Source organism: Erpetoichthys calabaricus, chromosome 8, assembly GCF_900747795.2.
Source record: "Erpetoichthys calabaricus chromosome 8, fErpCal1.3, whole genome shotgun sequence".
Lineage (NCBI taxonomy): Eukaryota > Metazoa > Chordata > Cladistia > Polypteriformes > Polypteridae > Erpetoichthys > Erpetoichthys calabaricus.
In genome coordinates, this window is record NC_041401.2 from 173048000 (window position 1) to 173067917 (window position 19918).

Below are 19918 nucleotides of genomic sequence, written 5' to 3' on the forward strand. Positions count from 1 at the left end.
TCGCTCAAAATAATACTTTTAAGTTTTCATGAAGTACCATTCTTTTTGTGTATTGAATAAACACGAATAAGAATAAATGAAATCATGGCTGCCATACAACAGAGAGGCCGGGTCTATTTTCAGTCTTTCCCGCTGTGCTCTCCTGTGCCTATCACAGATTGGCTTGCAGCGAGTGAAAAGTCAAAGTTTGGAAGTTTGAACAGTTGCGAGTGCACACACATTTCTGAATGTGTTGTAGGGATGCAGACTTCCTTCCAATCACTGGCTATTTTATCATCATCTTAATCTCTATTGTTGCCAATTTTCATGCCTAGTCTGACCTTTCCTTTGAGGAGATTATTCTGTTGTTTTTTCTCCTCCTCTTTCTTCCCTCCCTGTGGTATTACCAGGGAAACTGTCTGGTCCGGCCTTGCTCCGGGCTCTTTCTCTGCTGTGTCACTTTCTTGTCCTTTAACATGGTTTTCCTAAAAAGTTTTTTAATCAATCAAGTATGAGGCAGAAAATAGGCTTTGTCACGGCTAGGCCTTGGGTCGTGTGATGCTTGCTTAGCACAGTGACAGGTCCTCAAAAGGGATAAAAAGGAATATTTTTTCGGGAAAACCTCGGTTTCCATGGCGCTGTCACTTGTTGCACATCTTCAGTCATTCTTCACTCCTGCGTGGGCTCAAAATTTCAAAGAAGGGGACAACAAGATTTAGGGCAGGAGGGTTACACTTGGCAGTGAAAGCATCTGCCCTCCGGCCCTGCAGTGTCTCATCTTGAGGGGACAGCAGCAGACAGCAGAGATGACAGCAGAAAAAGGGGTCCTGCTAGGTTCTGTCAAAAAAGCTGCATAATCAGTGTTATTTAATAAATGTTTCATTTTTCATTGTCCCTATCCTCATTTGAGAAGTTACTTAAGAACATCGTGTTTCACTTGACACAGAAAGACAAGAAGAAAAGCAGCGTCCCCTCGTAGATCCTGCTTGCTTTGCATCAGCGTTCTGTAATTAATGAGTGTTTTTGTAGTGCCCGTGGACAGGTAAACAAATGATCACTTCTTTACTGTAATAGGAAAGGCTTTATTGTTTGGCTTTCAATGGGAGAAAAAAAACAAAACACGTGCAGGTTACTTTAATTCAGATTGGGGGAGCGAAGTATTCATGCAATGGAAATGTTAAGATAATTACAATGCGCAAGGTACAGATTTTGTGGGAAAATGTTTGTGAACCTTCTTTTGTTCTTCTAGAACTATCTTTATGTTTCGGTTTAGTCATAGAAAAAGAAAACCAGCAACTTGATTTTCAGTATGTGAGATCTTAATAATTGAAATGCTTTTGGTATGCAGTGCTTTTTCTTTTGAACGAAGATTTTTTCACTTCAAGTACAAGTGGCATGTCCTTCACTTTGAGTACATATCGCTCGGTTTGTATTGCATTTTGCTTTCTTCAAAAGGAAAAATAGATCTGATTTTTTTTTTTTTTTTTACAGAAGTAAACTTAATTTTTTGTTACATTAAGCATGGACGACGTCAGTCTTGAGACTATTGTATTGAGTGGCTTGTGGAAGCAGGTTCTTTGCTTCAAATTTATGTTTACAAATTTTTTCTTAAAATGACTTCATTTAACATTGAAAGTAAACCCATTGATCTAAGAAAAGGTGAGGCGAACCTTTCAGTTTAAAACTGAATGATCTGCTGCCACAGTAGCTTAGTCTGTATGTGTGATTAACTCTTTCAAAATGTGTTTTGTCACAGAATATCTTAGGTTTCATTTTTTTTTTTGCGCATGTGTGTGCCTTTCGTTCACTTTAATTTAATCAATATTTAATTGCCATAATGAATTTATAACAGATTTCAGTGAGGACACATGGCCACTTTCTGCTGTTTTAAACTATACGTTAGCGAGCGTCATATTTGCCTTCAAGAAACCTAAAAACAAAAAGTAGCAACATAGGGAAAAAAACCTAAAATTCCTAATTATTTATTCCAGCAAACGGATTAGACTGCTGCCCCCCCTGTTAGCTGTTCATTTCTGGCCAGTTTCTGTAACTTTTTGAGTAATACGTTTGTGTTGCTTTCACTTGTCAAAGCTGTGATGCACAGGTGCTCAGACACTTTACTTGAATATAAAGGTAAACTTTTCATCTGATCATTCAGGTTTCCACACCTAATAAGGAAAAAAAAAGTGCAGAATCTGCAAAATAGACAGTTTGCATAGCAGGGCTGGGCAATTAGTATGCAAAATATTTCATGGCTAACTGAAATATTATTTAAAAAGACATTCCAAAAACCATTAATAAAAGCAATATTTTTGAATCAGAGAGTAAATTTTGTATAAAATGGTGTTATTAGTTTTGTAAAAATTAAAATATAACTTTTTGAAAGGATTGCCTAATAATGTGTTGTACTGTTCAGTCTACACATGAATCTTTTAAATTGCAATTTATTTTTAGATCCATTCCAAATAAATGTATTTTTATTTTTAAGGACTGGTTAATGGATAGGGGGGTCTGTAGAATTGAAATGTTTTGGCTATTTTTTTCTTTCAAAAAGATGTGTTTCTATTAAACATGCACACTGATTTCTTTGAATATTCTTAACTTGTGGAAATTTTCCATAGCCTGGTATGTTGAATTAAAAAAATGTCAGTTTTTACTGGATATGTGATTTTATTTAGGGGGTTGGTAGTCCCTGCGATTTAAAAAAAAAAAAAGAAGAAGAAGCGGATAGTACATCTTGAAACAAAAACAATTAAAGCAAAATTAAAGATAGACCCCAAGGGTTAAACATAAAAAATTAGCAACATGCATGCAGGAATTTAACAGCTCCATCATCCAAACTTACTCTGCCTGCATTGTTATGTACGATCGGATCTGTGAGTTCTTCCTCTAAGCTCCTTGTCACATTTTGACTTAATGAAGTGCAACTTAGAAGGGAATTGGGTTCATCACGGCAGTCGCACGGCGCTCCCTTGTTGTCAGAAAACAGGAGCGGCGTGGGACTAAAGCGCTACAGCGCGAGTCGTTATCATTCCGGTCAGTCTGTTTAACACAAAATTAAACAAAGAACTAATTAGTGCCTCATGAATTAATAACTTCACTGTTGCCGAGTAGAAGTTAGGTTGCTGAGGGGAGATATAACATAAGTAGGAAGATCAGGTTAGAATTATTATTACTTTTCAGTTAGTTGTGCTCTCAAGGTTATGAAACTTTGCAAATAAAGTTGCGCTGCTGTTGTCTTAGAAGTGGCAGAGTCAAATAAACGGCTAGCATTCAGAAGGCTGCTCAGTTTACGGCAGCTGCACGGGCAGCTACGATTTCTAAATAAATGCATGCAGATTATCTGTCCATATTTACATATTAGGCTGGGCCATTTACTTACTTGGAGAATTGATCGGCCCTGTCACTCACATTCGGGTCAGATTAAATGCCGGCTACGCAGAGAGGCGGATTTGTAATCCAGTCAGGAGCACCACACTGGATGTATTGGGGTGCCGTGGGCGGCCATTCACGGGCTAATACGGGATTACATCTTTTCAGAATGGACATTTCACGTGCATACCTTGGGAACCTATTAAGCCTTCCAGAGTCGCTAAGTCAGGCCACTACAGGCTATGAAAGCTGTGTTTACTTGGTGTATGCAAAATGTTAACGCGCTGATGATGGCTTTGCCAGGGTCTGAGACTATTCTAGATTATTAACTCAGCAGTAGCGTGAGCCACAGCCCTGCATAGTTGTATTATTATTGGGATTCTCAGAAACTGGCAGCACCGGCTATTATGCCCTTTATAAATATGAACAATGACCCAAGTTTTATCTTCTATACTTCTGTGATGCTGTATATTTAACATCCTTCAGGCAATGCTTACAGTGTAACTGCAATTTTTTTATCTTTAGTATCTAAATCTTTTTGTATTATAATCCCCCTAATATTTAATTAATTTTAAAAGAGGCACCACAGAGTTACATCTTTCCTGCTTAGTTGGAATGTACTGTATATGCTGTCTTTATGTACAGTGGTGCTGCACTCGGATCTCAGCCCAGGTGGTCTGCTGTGTGGTGGGTGTGGCAACGTGCTGTAATCGGCACAAACTCCCAACCGCTCCCCTCTCCTCCTTTGTATATGTGTTTTATATGGGTTGGGGTTGACCTGCGCTTCTTCCATGTATCAAAGGTGAACTATTGCAAAGACTATTGGCCTTTTAAAAGCTAGCGTGTCATGGTGTTCGGCACAGCATTTATTACTGCCGTGCTCCTTGGGATGCTGAGAACAGCCTCTGGTTCCCCAAGATCTTGTATTGAAAAATAAATCGTTCTGGAAATTAGTGGTTACATAGATGTTTGCTGCAAACAATGACCATTCATGCTGAACATCACTCTAAGTATTGATTTCCAAATAGTATTCAGAAGCCATTAAGAAGTCTAACAGAATGTCAGGTTATATAGCGCCCTGAGTCCAAGGAAGTTCTGCTCAACTTTTAAAATGCACTGGTGAGGCCTCATCTGGAGTCCTGTGTGCGGTTTTGGTCTTCAGACTACAAAAAGGACATATCAGCTCCAGAAAAGGTCCAGAGGAGAGCAACTAGGCTGATTCCAGGGCTACAGGAGATGAATTATGAAGAAAGATTAAAAGATTTGAGCCTTTTCAGTTTAAACAAAAGAAGAATAAGAGGAGATGTGAGTGAAGTGTTTAAAATTATGATGGGAATTAGTCCAGTGGATCAAGACTGTTATTTTAAAATGAGCTCATCAAGAACACGGGGACACACAGTTGGAAACTTGTTAAGGGTAAATTTCACACAAACATTAGGAAGTTTTTCTTTACAGAAAGAACGATAGGGGCGGCACGGTGGCACAGTGGGTAGCGCTGCTGCCTCGCAGTTGGGAGACCTGGGGTCCCGGGTTCGATTCCCGGGTCCTCCCTGCGTGGAGTTTGCATGTTCTCCCCGTGTCTGCGTGGGTTTCCTCCGGGTGCTCCGGTTTCCTCCCACAGTCCAAAGACATGCAGGTTAGGTGGATTGGCGATTCCAAATTGGCCCTAGTGTGTGCTTGGTGTGTGGGTGTGTTTGTGTGTGTCCTGCAGTAGGTTGGCACCCTGCCCGGGATTGGTTCCTGCCTTGTGCCCTGTGTTGGCTGGGATTGGCTCCAGTAGACCCCCGTGACCCTGTGTTCGGATTCAGCGGGTTGGAAAATGGATGGATGGATGGATGGAAAGAACGATAGACACTTGGAATAAGCTACCAAGTAGTGTGGTAGACAGTAAGACTTTAGGGACTTTCAAAACTCGACTTGATGTTTTTTTGGAAGAAATAAGTGGATAGGACTGGTGAGCTTTGTTGGGCTGACTGGCTTGTTCTGGTCTAGATTGTTCTAAAGTTCTAATCACTTACCTACCAATGTATAGATGCAACTTATAATATATTTTGTTCCTGATACCAAGAAGACCACAAAATACTAGTTGTCCCAATATTTAATAAAGTCATCCACTCATTTTTAAACCTGCTTTATCTGGTTCAGGTTCTTGGGGTGCTGAAGCCCATCCTGCCAGCATTGTCCTTAAGACAGTACCCAAACCTGGAGTGCATGCCAACCCTTTACAGGGCACACACACCCCAACTCTCAGTTGTAGTGGGCCAGTGGCGCTGTCACTTGTTGTACATCTTCAGTCATTCTTCACTCCTGCGTGGGCTCAAAATTTCTAAAAAGGGGGCAACAAGATTTAGGACATGAGGGTTACACTTGGCAGTGAAAGTATCTGCCCTCCAGCCCTGGTGTCTGATCAGTCATACCGGGCCTGTACAGAGTGACTAATTAATCTAACATATGTTTTTAGAATTTGTGAGAAAAGCTGATTGTCCAGAGAAAAATGAAGGAGTGTAAACTGTCTGTACAGACCAATGACTGTGCCAGCTTTTAAAGCAGCTTCTGGGATCTGCGAGGCAGCACTAACCCCTGCTCAACATTGCCATCCTTTACAAATTACAAATTAATTTTCCATTGAATATGAATTGTCACAAATCATTCACAACCAAATACAAAATACTGAAGAGGGAAGCACACAGAGATTTAACTGTACCATCTGCAAGGTCATATTGTCTCATAAAATCCTTCCTCCAATCTGATTGTAGGATTACTGATTCTAAGTAAATTGGCATTATTCATGTCACATCATTGGTAAGCTGGGCTGAAATATACTGAAAACTGTCTAACGTGATAGGTGGGAATTTGACTAATGTAGGAGATGACCGTTTGATACCATTCAAGTTAATTAAAATAAAAAGTGAACCGCCTTCCACAGGCTGCTGTCAACAATGAAAATTCTCTTTGGTAACATGGCTTTTGCTTATGTGATGCTGACACAAAAAATGTTTTTTTTTATGCCTTAGAATTCTAAATATTTTGTGTTCTTATTGTATTTTCTTTTATAGGGTGAAATAAAAATTAGGATCAAGAATAACTGCAACGGCAAAAAATCAGTCCAGGCAGGTAGGGTGGACTATGTGCCCATCTCCATCGTTGCTACTCCTTTTAAAATTCAGATGCCCTTTTCTTTCACAGGAGTTGGAGCGAATAAAAAAGAAAAAAAAAACAAAGTTTAGAAAGCTTAAAATATGACAATGTGTGATTGTGTGACAATGCCACCTCCACCCACTACTTCAGAACACAAATCTAATTCCAAAGTGTCAGGTGAATTGTAAGGGAGCAGGAGTTGGAGTTTTCAGTTTAACCCATTCACATCAATTAGAATCTAACATATTTCACAAGCACTTCTCCTGAGCTGACAGGAATTTTTATACCAGCAGGTGTGCTTAGTACGGATACGGTGTTAGAAACAATGCAATTAACAGACTCCTGGTTTCTTTTTGGCATCTATCTTGATGAGGTAAAATGTATGGCTAATCGTCTCCTTCTGAATTGCTAACATATGATGTATAATTGTTACCTATGCATTTATCATTTGAGTCATAATTTAGATGTATTTAATAGAATGGTCAAGCTATAATTCAGCTGTCCAGTGTTCGCTGCATTTAAATTGATTGACTAATAATTCTTAAGATATCTTAGAAGGGGGGGAATTTGAAAGGTGCAGACAACTGAGCATAGCAGTCATGGTTATTAGTGATGAATGTGGTTTCGAACTTAAAGTTCTGCTTACTTTATTGTACTATTGATTAGGAGGGTCAGGGATATCCACTTCTCCTAGTAACTTCACCATGCGCCAGATTTGACAAGTACATTTCATTTGCATGTTACTCCACTGTCTTCTTTGGTAATAGAAGACCTTCCTATAAGCTCAGTTTTTATATACTTTCCTATAATTTAATTTGCATGTTATTCAACTGTCTTCTCTGCTAAGAGAAGAACTTCATATAAGCTCAATTTTTCTATACTTTCATTTTCCTCACTGCTGTCAGATTTGCATTATTACATATTTATCACAGTGAATTTTGTCAGATTTTTCAAGGGCTACAGCAGCATAAAGAAAAGAGCCCAAGGAAAAAATGAGAACAAGCTTTGGTGCGTCTTTCATTTGTCTGGAGTTCATGCAATCTACAGGTTTGAAACTCAACTCTAGTACAAGGATCCATCCATCCATCCATCCATCCATCCATCCATCCATCCATCCATTATCCAACCTGCTGAATTCGAACACAGGGTCACGGGGGTCTGCTGGAGCCAATAGCACAAGGATCAACCATTTGAATTCTCTTAACTATCAAGTATGATTTTTTACATCCCTTCCTAATAAAGAACTGATTGGGTTTCAGACTTATGATTGGAGTGAACCTCTTGCCACATAAAAAAAAAAAGAAATTTCTGGAAACTTGTTAATGTCTGGAATATCTTATGAAGCAACAAAGCCATATCTCTCTATTATAAAAGAAAATCTTGAGACAAGACTATTGCCAAGAGATTTTTTCAAGTCCTGCCCTCCTCTCAACCATTTCCGGTTAACGGCCCACGCCCACAGTCCTCTCATCCCTCATTCGTGTGAATGCTTTTGTCAGACGCAGTTCCTGCGCTCTCAGCTCTTATAAATTTTTATGTTTTCCTCACTTTAAGTTCCAAATAAAAGAAGACTTATTACAGCGGTTCTCAAACTGTGGGGCGCGTAACAAAAAAGTAACAAAAAAGGGGGCACGAATGTTGCTATATGTGGCGTAATTTCGCTATTCGTAGGGAAATTTTAAACTTGTAGCAGTGTATCAGCAGCAAAAAATATAGGAATAAATCTTATTAGGGTTTCAAAAAAACGTTAGGGGGGTGCAATTAAAACTGTTATGAAAACTCGGGTCGCAAATACTTAAATGTTGAGAAACGCTGACTTATTATGTGCAAATCGTATTGAAGAATTTCATCCCAAAGGGTTATCAACAGAAGAAATGAGTACACGGGCAATCCTAGCACAGAGAAACAATGAAGTCAAATTAATTTACATGAAAATTGTCGATTGTTTACACAGCAAATTGGTTAAATGTGTATCAACAGACTATGTTGAAACAGTTGGTGGTGATGGTGTGGAAGATGAAAACATCAACTTACAATATCCTGTAGAATATTTATAACCGTTAACACCATTTGGTCTTCCACTGGCCGAATTACTGTTGAAAGAAGGATGTATCATAATGTTATTGCGTAATTTATGTCTGAGTGATGGGCTACCCAATAGGACAAGATTAGTTGTATTCAAAATTGGTCAAACAATTCTGACATGTAAAATTTTAACAGGCGACAAGAAAGGTAATGTAGTACATCTTCTGTGAATAACATTAGACACCAAAGGAGATCTTGATATGCCATTCGTATTAAAACATTTACAGTTTCCTGTAAGAATAGCTTTTGCTATGACAATTAACAAATCACTGGGACAAACATTCGAAAAAGTCGGTTTATTTATTAGAGAGAAAGAAACGATATTCACTCACGGGCAGTTATACATTACGTTGTGACAATGTAACTCCAAACACGGAATCAAAATTCAATGCGATATTGACGAAAAGTTAATTCCAAATATTGTTTTTACTGAAGTTTTACAGTAAAAGTGTAAGTTTAAAAAGTATTTGCGTGTTAATTTCAAAGCCAACATGAAACCTCATTTTCTTTCAATTTATTATGTTTTACTACTTTTTACTATGGTTAATTACTCGCTGTAATGTAAAATAGTTAGTTCTATTATGCATATGTAACAATTCCCATGAAAATAACAATCTGTATAAATTGTACATCTGCTTCCCCATACACGAGTGGCAGATCCGTGAAGTGGTTAGCGCGTAATGCACACCTGGCGGTTGGTGAGCAAAGTGAGCAGGGGGCAGAGCCCCCTTGTTTTTCAAATGGAAAATATTTTGGATTGTCAATGTCAATTTATTTATAGAGCACATTAAAAACAACATCAGTAATGCTGTAGCCAAAGTGCTTTACAATGCAATATCCATCCATCCGTGTTCCAACCCGCTGAATCCGAACACAGGGTCACGGGGGTCTGCTGGAGCCAATCCCAGCCAACACAGGGCACAAGGCAGGGAACCAATCCCAGGCAGGGTGCCAACCCACCGCAGGACACACACAAACACACCAAGCACACACTAGGGCCAATTTAGAATCACCAAACCACCTAACCTGCATGTCTTTGGACCGTGGGAGGAAACCAGAGCGCCCAGAGGAAACCCACGCAGACACGGGAAGAACATGCAAACTCCACGCAGGGTGGACCCGGGAAGCGAACCCGGGTCTCCTAACTGCGAGGCAGCAGCGCTACCACTGCGCCACCGTGCCGCCCACAATGCAATATATAATAAACATAAATAGAATAAAATACAATACAACACAATTCAAACCAGCAGTAAACTGAAAACAAAACGAATGACTAAAAGGAAGGAACGTCAGTATCATTGAAGGTTATAGAAAGCGAGAGAATAGAAATACGTTCTCTGTTTCATTTGAAACAGTCCAATTGAGGGAACTCCTAAATGTAATGAGGTATAGAATTCCACAGATGAGATGCAGCAGCTGCAAAAGCCCTGTCCCCCTTAGTTTTACCCTTAGTACGTGGGACAACAAGAGACAACTGACATGTAGATCGAAGCTTTCAGCTTGGCTGGTGTATAACGTACAATTCAGATAAATAAGTGAGAGCATACCCATGTATTGATTTAAAAACAAGTAGCAAAAGTTTTAAAATCAATTCTGAAACTAACAGGCAGCCAGTGTCAAGAGGCTAAAATTGGAGATATAGAATCAAACTTTCTTGTCATGACAGAAAAATGTATCAGGGATTTGCTTTTCCCAGAATAAAACAAGTTACAGTAATCAAGCCGAGAAAGGATAAAAGCATGAGTAACTTTCTCAAGATCCCTAGGAGATAAAAAGGCTTAACCTTGGCTAAAAGACGAAGCTGAAAAAAGCAACTCTTGACCACAGAATTTATCTGTTACTGTCAAAAATAACCCCAAGATTCTGAACTTGGGGTTTGCAGAAGTCCACAAAAGAGCCATGGAGTTCAAAACCAATTTGAGCAGCTGTCAGCATTTCTGTTTTATTTTGATTAAGATCAAGAAAATTGTCAGCCATTTAGGATCTTAGTTCTACAAGACAACCATGCAGCTGATTCATTGCAGTTACACACAGGAATATAGACCTGCGTATCATCAGCATAACAATGAAAAGAAATATTAAACTTCCTAAAAATAGCTCCTATAGAATGAAGATAAATAGAAAATAAAATAGGACCCAGATTTGATCCCTGAGGAACACCACATTTAACAGGAGCAGTAGACGAAAAAGAAGAACTGAAATTTGCTGAAAATGGTCTACCAGTAAGATATCAGTCTTCTGCGAAGTGAGTATCCTGCCATGATCTGTTCAAAGACGAGGTGCAACATTTTCCACGAGGATGACCAAGGTCCCTGTATGAGCATGTAGTCACTGCTAAAATCAATATTGTTTCCTCTGCCAACAGAAAAAACGTTGGCCATGATGATATTCAAGTGAGAGTAGTAAGGGAACACCACTGCTCACTAAAAACAATGATCCATGACTTGGTAATACTTAATAGCTCTGGGATCAAATTCTTTGAGTTAGCTGAAATTCCTCTACAACACCACAAGAGATTCGTCATTGACTAGGAATCATTTGAAATTTGTGGTTACACTTGTTGTAACAAAGCATGGCATTAATGATTGTTCCATCAAAGGTAGCAATTACTCTTTTACGTGGAGTATTGGGTATTGCATAAAGGCATTAAGTATGAGGGTTGCTTTTAATATTCTGGCTTGGCTTAAGATCTGGTAACATTCACTGAGAAAAATGTGTGTTTATGCAAAAAATCAAAACAGATACAGTGGTGTGAAAAACTATTTGCCCCCTTCCTGATTTCTTATTCTTTTGCATGTTTGTCACACAAAATGTTTCTGATCATCAAACACATTTAACCATTAGTCAAATATAACACAAGTAAACACAAAATGCAGTTTGTAAATGATGGTTTTTATTATTTAGGGAGAAAAAAAAAATCCAAACCTACATCCTGTGTGAAAAAGTAATTGCCCCCTTGTTAAAAAATAACCTAACTGTGGTGTATCACACCTGAGTTCAATTTCCGTAGCCACCCCCGGGCCTGATTACTGCCATACCTGTTTCAATCAAGAAATCACTTAAATAGGAGCTGCCTGACACAGAGAAGTAGACCAAAAGCACCTCAAAAGCTAGACATCATGCCAAGATCCAAAGAAATTCAGGAACAAATGAGAACAGAAGTAATTGAGATCTATCAGTCTGGTAAAGGTTATAAAGCCATTTCTAAAGCTTTGGGACTCCAGCAAACCACAGTGAGAGCCATTATCCACAAATGGCAAAAACATGGAACAGTGGTGAACCTTCCCAGGAGTGGCCGGCCGACCAAAATTACCCCAAGAGCGCAGAGACGACTCATCCGAGAGGTCACAAAAGACCCCAGGACAACGTCTAAAGAACTGCAGGCCTCACTTGCCTCAATTATGGTCAGTGTTCACGACTCCACCATAAGAAAGAGACTGGGCAAAAACGGCCTGCATGGCAGATTTCCAAGACGCAAACCACTGTTAAGCAAAAAGAACATTAGGGCTCGTCTCAATTTTGCTAAGAAACATCTCAATGATTGCCAAGACTTTTGGGAAAATACCTTGTGGACTGATGAGACAAAAGTTGAACTTTTTGGAAGGCAAATGTCCCGTTACATCTGGCATAAAAGGAACACAGCATTTCAGAAAAAGAACATCATACCAACAGTAAAATATGGTGGTGGTAGTGTGATGGTCTGGGGTTGTTTTGCTGCTTCAGGACCTGGAAGGCTTGCTGTGATAGATGGAATCATGAATTCTACTGTCTACCAAAAAATCCTGAAGGAGAATGTCCGGCCATCTGTTCGTCAACTCAAGCTGAAGCGATCTTGGGTGCTGCAACAGGACAATGACCCAAAACACACCAGCAAATCCACCTCTGAATGGCTGAAGAAAAACAAAATGAAGACTTTGGAGTGGCCTAGTCAAAGTCCTGACCTGAATCCAATTGAGATGCTATGGCATGACCTTAAAAAGGCGGTTCATGCTAGAAAACCCTCAAATAAAGCTGAATTACAACAATTTTGCAAAGATGAGTGGGCCAAAATTCCTCCAGAGCGTTGTAAAAGACTCATTGCAAGTTATCGCAAACGCTTGATTGCAGTTATTGCTGCTAAGGGTGGCCCAACCAGTTATTAGGTTCAGGGGGCAATTACTTTTTCACACAGGGCCATGTAGGTTTGGATTTTTTTTTCTCCCTAAATAATAAAAACCACCATTTACAAACTGCATTTTGTGTTTACTTGTGTTATATTTGACTAATGGTTAAATGTGTTTGATGATCAGAAACATTTTGTGTGACAAACATGCAAAAGAATAAGAAATCAGGAAGGGGGCAAATAGTTTTTCACACCACTGTAAATGCAAATACTTTATCACAGAACTAAATTTTGTTTAGCTTATTGAAAATGTAAGAACTTTCTCCACTTGAACATGCTTTGCTATTCTTATCACCACCTCATATTTCAGATGCAGTGATTCATGCTTTTGCATTTTCAGTTGATATAATCAAGTTCACAGCTCACACTGCCATCCTTTCAGTCACCTCTGATGAATCAACCAACCTAGAACCATTAAAAATGCCATCAGCCCCTTTCACTGATATAGAAAATTTGAAGAATTTATTGGTAAAATGCCCTGGTGATTTATAAAAAACTGGAGTCAATGTAACAAATTCCTATATCAAGACATAATATCATTCCTAGGAATTTCACAGGTTATGTGTGAGCAAAGCCAGGAAATTTTCGAGTAAAGCACAAAATGTCACAGCATTCTTATGTAAGATGCATTGGCACTCATGCTAGTGACTTGGGGAAGGGTGAATTAAACTGGCGTGTTTTCTAAAATGTGATTTCTTTCTCACATAAACTTTTAAAAATGTTTGTTCAAGTTAGAAACATTTTAAAACAAGGGATCTCCTTGCTGTCCAAGCATAGGTGCAAATCTTTGGTGTCTGGATACTAGCAAATGGAGAAGCGTACTTAAGCAGCAGTGTATCAGCCATGAAGAGGGATGGCCTGGTGCTTGACTTGCTGAGATTAAGCTTCTTGTTTCATTTAGGAAGAGTAAAAATTCAGTCGCCAGCATTTGGGACAGTAGGTGTTTACCACACCTCTCTCCAACTCCCTGCACACCATTCAGGATTGTTGCCACTGATCTGCAGCATGTGAACACTATCAGCCTGGAAGATGGCCAGATCCCCTTGGTTAGAGTAAAAGAAAAAATCTTAGTATATAATGATATAACGGACGTTTTTTGGTTCTTATCCATCCCACAAATGGGCTGGTAGAATCTTACTGACTCTATTATTAGTTTTAGTAGGCTTATTATAACTGATATTAGCAGTGGTTATAATGGTCATACGCTCCTTGACAGGAGCAAAGCATCACCTTAATTGTAATTATTTCTCTGTGACAAATGATCAGAAAGTTTTGTACAGCCTATACAATAATATCCTGTAAGTACACTGTACATTCACTCTACCTGTTGCTTCACTTTCTGTCATGTTATGATACTAATGACTGCTACCCTGTGGCACTGTCCTGAGAAAAGGGAAAGTTTAGGTGATCCAAAATTATCTGCAAATTAATACCGTGAAAATCGGTAAGGTCCTTAATGAAGTTTAGTTTTTCTATGAGCAATCAGATTTCTCTTCAGCGTTCCAAATGCGAGAATGTGAAGTAAATTGCAGACTCATAATTGGCCATATGTGCTAACCCCCATCCATGCATGGTCGCTTGCCTTCCTCCTGAACTGGCTCCAGCCATTGTGATTCTACACTTTGCTGAGTCAGTTTGTTAATTAAAGGCTGGTTCCAGCGTTTAAATGATAGAGATATGCTTTTAAATGCATGTCATCATTGATATACATGGACCTTGCCAAATTTCTGTCCATTCCTCTATCCATCTTTTAAATCACTTGCCCAGTTTAGTGTTGAATAGAGCCAACTGCCTATCCTGACAACATCACCAGGGCCACCATAACAATATCATAGGCCCAACGGGCAAAGTAGTTCACTGAGGCCCCTGTTTTGATAGCAGAAGAGAAACATACATAGGCATCTGAAACATTGTGGGCCCCTATGCTCCTATGCCAGCTACCATTATGCCCATACATTAAGATGGCCCAGAGACAGATGGGAAACAAGCCTAGATTTTATATAGCCTTTGTAGGCACCTCCATGCACACAACCGCTCTCCCTCAGCCCGAGTCAGTTTAGACTGGACAGTTAACCTAACAATCAGTGCGTGTATTTAGAAGGTGCGAGGAACACCAGAGTGAAAATGAAGCAGGATGTTGATCCCACAGGCTAGGAGTTGTGAGGCAGCAGCAGCAACGCCAACCACTATGCCACCATATCATCCAAACTTAATTATTTTTGGTGTGTGCAAATTGTAAAAATGCTCTCCTTCATAGTAACATTTTAACACATTACATTTATTATATACAGTACGTTAAGGACTGCCATTATCTTAAACTGTCCTGTACCCAGTTACAGTTTCTGTTTTATAGTTTATGTTTTACCAAAGTCCTTACATACAGTACTTATTAGATGCAATTTTGAAGTGTTTTAACACAAATAAAGTCAATATTAGTTTAACGCTCGTATCTAGTCCCAGCACTCACACTGGTCAGATAACCCATGTCAGGGTACTGCCTTTACAAAGAAAAAATTATGGAAATTCCTTTAACAGCAGGCAGTAAACTCCCAGGTCTGCAATGATGTGTACTGTAAGGATACTTCAGAGGAGTATTTTTTCCTTTGGATTGAAGTCATCTGTTTTGAATTTCCCAGTATTAATGGTTTTAATTTTATTTATAAAATATTTCAGTGGCATTTTCTTTTTTGTTTGCCATCAGATAATGTTTGTGGGCCTTTAAACCCTAACTTGTAGTCATTTTTAATAACCTTTCTCAAGTTTTGGAAATGGGGCTCAAAATGCAGTAGCGTGGAATAAGACACACACACATAACATTACATGTAGTGCTGAGAATTTTGGGAAGAAAAGATGTGCTTTTGTATTTTGAATACTGGAATTAACACTGCATTACCTTTTATCTAAAAACTTGATTACAAGGTTGTGGTTTACCCTTTCTTAATTTAGCCTTACTTAACATTGTCTTGTTTTGTAACAACCACAACTCCAGAACTGTTACCTAAATTAAAACAAGAGTCGAGGATTTTAATCCGGTTTTTGAGTCATCTTTATTCTAGCAAGATTTACATCAGGAAAAACAGTAGACAGAACATGTTACACAGGCTTCAAAATGACTTCCTCTTTATTTTGCAATTGAATAGTTTCCTTTTCCAGCAATGAGAAGACAATTAAACTGCTGAAACTATTTGCATTGGTTGCTGTTCTCCCCTAGGGAGTAGCAGACATTTAATTATTCAGATGGAGTGGGATTCTTGTTTTTTTGTTCTTAAAACAACATTGAAACATATTCCTTATTTTTTCAGCAAACCAGTCCTAAATGTAACAACTTTTACTATAATTAAGTATACTGTATCCTCCACTTTGACATGTCAAAATTAGTATATTGCCTTTTTTCAAATTGTGTTAATTGTGCTGAATATGCATTTGCTTGTGGATTAGGCGACTAATTCTTTGCTATTTCTAACTCTCCCTGTGGAGTGTCTATTAAATTATAAATATTTCATCTTTAGACTTTTGCTTTCTAAGACATAAACATTCTAAGTAACTAAATGTGTGATCCAGACATTGAACTGTGGACTGAATTGAAAGTGAGTTACATCATCCTGGCTGACTCAGCAACAGAAATGATTCCCTCCATACCAACATCTTTTTGATGAATCATTCTCAATGCTGAGGACATCAAAGAAGGAGTCAAAGCTTATTAGGCCCGTTCCTTTCGTGGACGCTGCTCTATCCAAATATTAATTTTTAAATATAAACCTGTGGCACAATCTGAGGAGGTCTGACCTCATCTTACTGCCACCTACAAGCCTGTAAAGACAGTGGCAGCTCTCTGCAATCCAAGCCAGAGGAGTTGATGTGTGATTGGGGGGACCTGTGGTTTGTTTTATTCATATTTATTTTATTTATTATTTGGAGCTTTTGTAAAATTTTAATTTCCCCATGGGGGTAAGTAACATAAATTCTATCTATCTATCTATCTATCTATCTATCTATCTATCTATCTATCTATCTATCTATCTATCTATCTATCTATCTATCTATCTATCTATCTATTATATAGTGCCTTTTATCTATCTATCTATCTATCTATCTATCTATCTATCTATCTATCTATCTATCTATCTATCTATCTATCTATCTATCTATCTATTATATAGTGCCTTTTATCTATCTATCTATCTATCTATCTATCTATCTATCTATCTATCTATCTATCTATCTATCTATCTATCTATCTATCTATCTATCTATCTATCTATCTATCTATTATATAGTGCCTTTTATCTATCTATCTATCTATCTATCTATCTATCTATCTATCTATCTATCTATCTATCTATCTATCTATCTATCTATCTATCTATCTATCTATCTATCTATCTATCTATCTTTGAGTACTAACTGACTTTACCTTTGTAAGTTCTTCCACATGCTTATGTTAAGAATCTCGTCATGCTTATACAAATGAAATGAATAACTTCATTCATGACAGTCATTTTTATCACTCAGATGATGCTTAAGTACTTTCAAAACTTGCTTACTAGTGGGGTAGAAAACACCATCAAAAACACTGACTAGAAACCCAAAGGGCCAAGACAAATCTTTATAAAATAAAAGGTTTATTTTCAAAAGGCTCTCAAATGCACAAAGTTCCGCTGAGCACAAAGATTTGCCTGATAGGCAAGGCAATCCACAGTGAACAAAGTCCTAATACAACAGCAAAATATTTTAATCGTAAAACAGAGCAGAGGTTCAAAATATCAATAAACACAGTCCCAATATGAAATCCAGAGGTGAGGTCGAAAACAGAGCAAGAGTTAAAAAATCCAGAAAATCATAAGCAGCATCAAAAGCGTAGAAACACAAGAAAAGACTCCACTACCAGTGTATTCAATGAACTGCCAGGAATTATGGGAAGCCCTCCCTTAAATAGAGTGGAGAGCCATTCCCGGTGGTGATTGGTAGGTGACCACCCACAAGGGATGTTACTTAGGCCACACCTCTTTCCAAACACACAGAGAAAAAGGTACATTATAAACAATGAAACATTAATACAAATAAATAATACAAAATGAAACAATACAGACACGAAACACAACTGCTAACACTGGCCATGACATGACACTATAATACAGTGCCATATCTATCTATCTATCTATCTATCTATCTATCTATCTATCTATCTATCTATCTATCTATCTATCTATCTATCTATCTATCTATCTATCTATCTATCTATCTATCTATCTATCTATCTATCTTATACTGCCTTTCATGTCTTTCTTTCTTTCTTTCTTTCTTTCTTTCTTTCTTTGAGTACTAACTGACTTTACCTTTGTAAGTTCTTCTACCTGCTTATGTTTGTCTGCCTGTCTGTCTAAGTTGGTTGTGATACTTTCATTTATTGGTCAGAACTAATTGCAGTGCATTTGTTTTAATTTGTTTTGTATTTTTAAATAAAAGAAAAAAGTTTGCAATTGGAAGTATTTCAGGGAGTTAGAGATTTTTATTGGTTTCTGCACAATGTAAAGAATGTAGGAATATGGCGCCCTAGGTAGGTCAGGAATTCCTCTGTAATTTGTGAGCTGTCCCATTGTGCTCTTTCTGTCAGTATGATAAAGCAAGGTTTTACTGAATGATTATTGCTAACTCCTAAAGCTTAGAAAACATTTCTGTCTGTTTCATATGTGTGTTTAAGATGTGCTGTGTCTATTAAAAGAATTGTGAAAGTAACTGAGACGACTTTCTACACCTTGGGGACAAGGTGGGCTAACTCTCATGTAAAGGGGGAGACTGCCAACTCAATGAACTCCAATAATAAAAGGATTTCTTAACCAGTCAAGACAGACTGTGAAAAGGAATCAGAAAATCATTCCATCCATCCATCCATCCATCCATCCATCCATCCATCCATCCATCCATCCATCCATCCATCCATCCATCCATCCATCCATCCTCTTCCACTTATCCGAGGTTGGGTTGTGGAGGCAGCAGCTTGAGCAGAGATGCCCAGACTTCCCTCTCCCCGGCCACTTTTTCTAGTTCTTCCGGGAGAATCCCAAGGCATTCCCAGGCCAGCCGGGAGACATAGTCCCTCCAGCATATCCTGGGTCTTCCCCGGGGCCTCCTCCCGGTTGGACGTGCCTGGAACACCTCACCAGGGAGGCGTCCAGGAGGCATCCTGATCAGATGTCCGAGCCACCTCATCTGACTCCTCTCGATGTGGAGGAGCAGCGGCTCTACTCTGAGCTCCTCCCGGATGACAGAAAATCATCCCTACAGCACTATCTCCATACTTTGAGTTTTCAAATCAGTTTCAAATATATTTTAAGCATTGCTGTGCAGTGACTTTGGTTTACATGCATGGCACAATAAACCTTTTAAACATGCATAAACTTTCAAAAGCAGATGTTATTCATCCCTGTATCTTCTGAACTGCCCTATCCAGAACAGGAGCCTTTACCAGCAAGCAACAGGCACAATGCAGAAACACCCCCTCAACAAGGCACCAGCGCATCGCAGGGTGGTCGCCCATCAGGGGCCAATTGAACATCGCCAGTCCACCCAACAAGTATGGCTTAGATTGTAGGAGGACCCAAGCACACCCATATGAACACAGAGAGAATGTGCAAACTCCACACAGGGAGCACCCAGGCCTCGAATCCCAGTCTCCTGGTTGCAAAGCAGCAGAGCTACCACTGTGCCACCCTATAGATGTTATGGTGGTGCTAATTTAGACATGCTTCTGCTTGACTAAACACAGAGTTTTTAACAGCTTATAAAAGTATCTGGATATATTATTGGGTCATCTTAGCGACTAGATGAAATAACCAAAAAAGCCTGATGGATTGAATGATCTCTTTGAAGACGGTTTATGTTCTTATGTCATATCTTAACCTTCCTCTAGGTTAAATTAATAATGCAGAGGTTTTCAGCATATTCAGTACAGAAGCAGTCACTTGACAAAGCTTTGATAACATATTAAAGGGTTCTTTGGATAATTTACTAACAGCATTCTACTTGCTACAATCTATAAAACTCCAGTGTGCGTTGAAAAGGCCTGTCTTAGACTGACTGCTTCAGTAAGATTTTTAGAAGTTTAAAGGTGTGTAGTTGATTTGTTGGTTTGTTGGTCTCGAACAGATGCATTTAGACCTTCATAGGACGTTATGAACTGTG

The 19918-nt window shown here is 38.7% G+C and overlaps 1 protein-coding gene across 6 annotated transcripts in view; it reads left to right on the forward strand.

Moving 5' to 3' along the window:
• The window catches only part of casz1 (castor zinc finger 1), a 601697-nt gene that overhangs the window by 377409 nt on the left and 204370 nt on the right, over nt 1–19918 (forward strand). Inside the window, exon 6 of one of the 6 annotated variants that reach the window (XM_051931301.1) lies at nt 6408–6465. The exons of the other annotated variants lie outside the window; for them this stretch is intronic. The gene's annotated coding sequence lies outside the window, so the exon portion shown is untranslated. The remainder of the gene's footprint in view (nt 1–6407; nt 6466–19918) is intronic. 6 annotated transcript variants of the gene reach the window in all.